At 38.0% G+C, this 4,732-nt stretch overlaps 1 protein-coding gene across 1 annotated transcript in view; it reads left to right on the top strand.

Moving 5' to 3' along the window:
- The window catches only part of jam2b (junctional adhesion molecule 2b), a 38,770-nt gene that overhangs the window by 4,414 nt on the left and 29,624 nt on the right, over positions 1–4,732 (top strand). The window lies entirely within an intron of this gene.

The raw sequence follows: 4,732 nt of genomic DNA, 5'->3' as shown, positions 1-4,732 counted from the left end.
GCACAATGTGGCACTGCAATCTTTGTTCGTTCTGTTGTTGCTTATTTAAATTGTTACAATAATTTACCAGAAACCAACAGTGAATATTATAAACATCTGCATCAGACAGCATATGGTTATTGACTTGACATATTGGTTACTGCTCTGCTAATATTATCCCCCTGGCAACAAACGGTGTTTATCCCTCTAGCTGCTCACCGGCTTGTGTTGGTGGTGGAGTAAAAAAACCTCTGCAAACATGTCACATCCTGTACAGTATATTTATTCTGTTGAATCATATTTGTTGAGAATTGCTTAAAGGGTCCCTATTCTGCTCATTCTCAGGTTCGTATTTGTATTTTGTGCCTCTACTGTCTCCATGCTTTAATGTTGCTGCAGCACCTCTTTTCACGCTCTGTCTGGAACCAGAGCCCAGTCTGCTCTGATTGGTTAGCTGTTCGGCTCTGTTGTGATTGGTCAACAGCTTACATGTCCCGCCCCTTCGCTCGTACAATGTGTTAGCGCTAGCCAAAGAAGCGCCAGTCTTACAAAGAGATTTTTATCATGTTACGGAAGTAAACAAAGGAGTCCAATCGAGGCGTTTCAGGCAGGACATTTGGGTATTTCAGTCTTTGTCTTACATGCACAACAATCCTATAAAACACACAACACAAAGGGAGAGATAATAGGGCCCCTTTACCATTGGGCAGAGGAAGATCATGCAGCACACCGGAAACCTATTTGTGAACATTAAGTGTGTGGCCGTCAGGAGTATAAGACCATAATGAAGCCAGCAACTGAACCCCCACACACAGATGCTGACCATGACATTTTAATGCCAGTGCTGAAGATCTATTTCCCTTTTTTCTCTTAGCACAGAGGCAAAGGAGAAGAGAAGATGAAACAGATTAAGGTTGTAGTGTGGGATGTGTTTTTCTTTCACATTTTGATATGTGTTACTGGAATAATATTAAGCCTTCTTTTCAATTTGTGTTTTACTAGTGTATAACCATAATCTATTTAGCTGGAGACATACAGTACAAACGCACCAAACCATAAAGGAGCATCTTAACTCCTTTATTGAACTCTCTGAAATAATAAGCTGTTACGATTTAAACCGCAAGCATTTATAACGAGTTAAACACGAGGGGCTCCAGATCTAGAGTAGGAAAAAAAAAGCATGCTGCCTTTTTAATACCTAAGACTAATGGGCAAATTGTTTTCGAAGAGACGGTGCCAGACTCGTGGGCAGAAGATAAGAATTTGAGCAAAATTACAGCTTAAAAAACCAATAACAGATTTGTTGGAGAAGAGATAGTAAAATATTTAACAAGAAGTGAATATTGATGAGGCATGGAGGCTGAATTAAACTGGAGTAAAACAGCAACAATGATTATATCTGAGTCACACGGCACTAACCTGCTTCACTGCACACACCACCCACTCTGCTCTGACCTTTCAGTATAGCGTATCATTTCAGCACAGCGTATATCTGTCTCTTGCATGGCCACTCTTTTTGTTTGCGAGTAAATTACCCAACATTAAATCCCAAAACATACAATTAATGACTTCAGTGCTGGTATTTTCAACCCTACAGGTGATTTCTAGCAACCTACTCAAATAAACAAACACACAAATGGCAACCGCAGGGGGCCGTCGTCAGGTAGCACCCAAAGGCGAGCCTCCCTGTGTTAATCCTCTGAGGACCTTTGTATGAACTGTGGACATACGTAAATGCATATAAACTCCACCAGGGGCTTCTCTTTTCGGCCCTCGGACCCCTGCCACCTGTGAGGGCTCTGATGCATCAGTGGCTGAATGTTACCAGACCCCTCTAAACATAGGAAAATCATGAGACCACATGAAACTCATTTTGTGTCGCTTTACAGGTTTATTTTGTTTATACAAATGTGTATGAGGTTGTTTCATGTCAGTTTGAACTCATTTTATTTATTTTTAAACGATTTTTGGTCTTAATTTTAATCACTTTGAAGTCATTTTGTGTCTCTGTGGTAATTGTGCAACTCTTGGTGGTTGTTTTACATCTGGGTTTTGCATATTTTTGAAGTCATTTTGGGTCCTTTGGTGGTTTTTTGTCTTCTCTTTGTAGTCATTTTATGTATTTTCAAAGTGTTTGGTTCTCTTTGATGCCGTTCTGGTCTCTCTTTGAGGTTATTGTGCAACTGTTGACAGTTGGTTTCCCCTCTCTTTGCAGTTGTTTGATGTTAATTTGAGGATGTGTCATGTAGCCCAATGGTTGTTTGACATCTAATCTTAGTCATTTCGCATCCCTTTATAGATTTTGTTTTTCTTTGTGGTTGTTTTGCGTCCCCATTGTGGTTGTTCTGCATCTCTTGCAGTGTTTTGTGTGTCTCTTTGTGGTCATTTCACTTTTATCGGTGGTTGTTTTTGCAGTAATTGAAGGATGAGCCATATAGCCCAATGGTTGTTTTACATCTGCTCTTAGTCATTCTGCATCTCTTTGACATCTCCCCTCGGCCCCAGGGCCCAGGAGTTCAAAACTTTGAATCCAAATCTGATCAAATCAGATTTGGATTTTGGGGAGTTCAAAACCAAAAAACAGGATTAGGATCACTTTCATATCCGATCAGATCAGGAAATCCAATCCAAGCTTTAATCTGGATCAAATCTTCAAAACGGGTAGTTCAAACCGACAACACAGGATTGGGATCAGTTTGATCCCAAAAAACTGGATTATCCTGATCCCACCAAAGGGGTGGATTTCCAGTGGATTACCAGAGCAAAATGTACTGTACAATTTATTTTAAAATATGTTTCAATTTAAATAAGATGACAAAGTTTGTTAACTGAAATAATACACAATTTTTAGCCTTCATGGGAAATACATTTTATTTTTTCCATTTTTNTGTGTGCCTTGGCAGTCTCAGGAAAATGAGCTGATCAGATTTTGGACACTTTATGATGTCATAACGATGTGTTGGCTTGTGTAACCATTAGCCAATCTAGCAAGCAAGGTTGGAAGATTGGCTTCAGTAGAAGCTGCTGGGACTCCCAGCAGCTTCTACTGAAGCCTTCCGAGTAAATCGCCAGAACGCCGACACCTCCTCATCTCCACCGCTCCCATGTTTTTTTTTGTGTTGCCATAAGTTATTCTCTCTGCGTTGGTGCGCGAGGCTAATGCTAATCATGCTAATGCTAATAATGCTAATGCCAGCAAATACAATGGCGGCTTTCACAAAACTTTTCAGAGTTTTACGGGGCGTGGTTTGCAATTCGCCCAGCCAATCGAAATTGGTACTTTTTTCTCCCCAGGATAGTACCACCTCTCTAGCAGGGACTAAACATGGGGGTAAAAGTTCTCTGAACTAAGTTCTCTTTTTGGTGTGAACGCAAAATTCCAGGCACTAACGGAACTAAACGGGAAAAGTACTCCGGTGTGAACGCGCCTTTTGTATCAACTAACCATCAGTAATGTAAATAGTGGCCTTATCTCAGCTCCTTCAAAGCCACATTATATGTTAAATTGTCATATTTTTCTCGAGTGTAAAGACCTTTTTTATATCTCTGTTTTTATTCATATCTTTCCAACTTTTCTCAGACTTTATAGGCCAAGTTCACAATGCAGTTTAATCTCTGTTCCGCCACCTATAGGCAAGAAGCTGTTATTCATCCAAATACTGTATAGATTGTATCCTTCTTATTGCCTTTCATTTATATTCAGATGCAGAGATGTTGGTTTTATATGAAGTTGTTTTTTCTCTTTGTCATTTTTGGAATATATATATATATTTTTAAAATGTGTGTGTTTGTGTGTTGAACTTATGATTGTTTAATATTTGGCTGTATAAATTCAAATAATGTGAATTGAGCGACAAATGAACGGGTGTCTGCACACACTGAATTGTGCTTTGAAAAGCTTTTAAAAATATTTTGATACTTTTTTGATGTTCAATAAAGAATGATGAAAACATAATGGTACATTGGATTTTATTGGCCTATAGTTTTAGGTATTATTAGCTAATCTAGAGAGAAATCTAGTCTGGTTAGCTGAATGCTAATGCTTACAAAAAGTTAACTATGCTGTTTAAAATAGGCAATGTACAAGTGATAGAAACCTATACCAAATATAATAAAATTGCAATAAAATCCAATAAATTCAGGTTATTTTTTCAGAAAGTTTCCACTTGTTCAAATTTCATAAATAAACTTTAAGAAAAACATTTAAAAAAACGTTTGTGCTCGTTTTTAAAGGGTTTGACCCCTTTGAACACAGATACAACAAGATAAGCTAAAAACAGAACGTAAAATGCTGTACTGTGGAATAAAATACTGCTTATTGTAATAATAAAGAAACATGTGAGCTGCAACAAAATAATACATGTGTGCCTTCATAGTATGATTGTTAATAATAATAATATATTCTGCAACTGTACAGAAGAGCCTATTTTCATTTGCAGTAACAGACGGCAATGTTGGAGAAGCAAACTTTAATAAATGGTTGAGATATGACATCAACTCCTACTTCCCAATTTAAAGGTCACCTATTATGCAAATTCCACTTTTTCATGTCTTTTATAAATAAACATGTGTCCCCTCTGTGTAAAGAGACTCTGAACGTTTCAGGAAAAAAGATTCCCTCACTTTTTGTCCTGATGCATTTCTATAAAAACCTGTCTGAAAATGAGCTGATCAGATTTTGGCCACTTTATGATGTCATAACGATGTTTTGGCTTGTGTAACCATTAGCCAATCACCAACCAAGGTAACCCCT

The sequence above is a fragment of the Notothenia coriiceps genome, unplaced genomic scaffold, assembly GCF_000735185.1.
Source record: "Notothenia coriiceps isolate Sejong01 unplaced genomic scaffold, NC01 NC01_scaffold00019353, whole genome shotgun sequence".
Taxonomy (NCBI): domain Eukaryota; kingdom Metazoa; phylum Chordata; class Actinopteri; order Perciformes; family Nototheniidae; genus Notothenia; species Notothenia coriiceps.
Note: the sequence above shows the minus strand (reverse complement) of the source record. Positions and strands in the feature narration are given on the sequence as shown.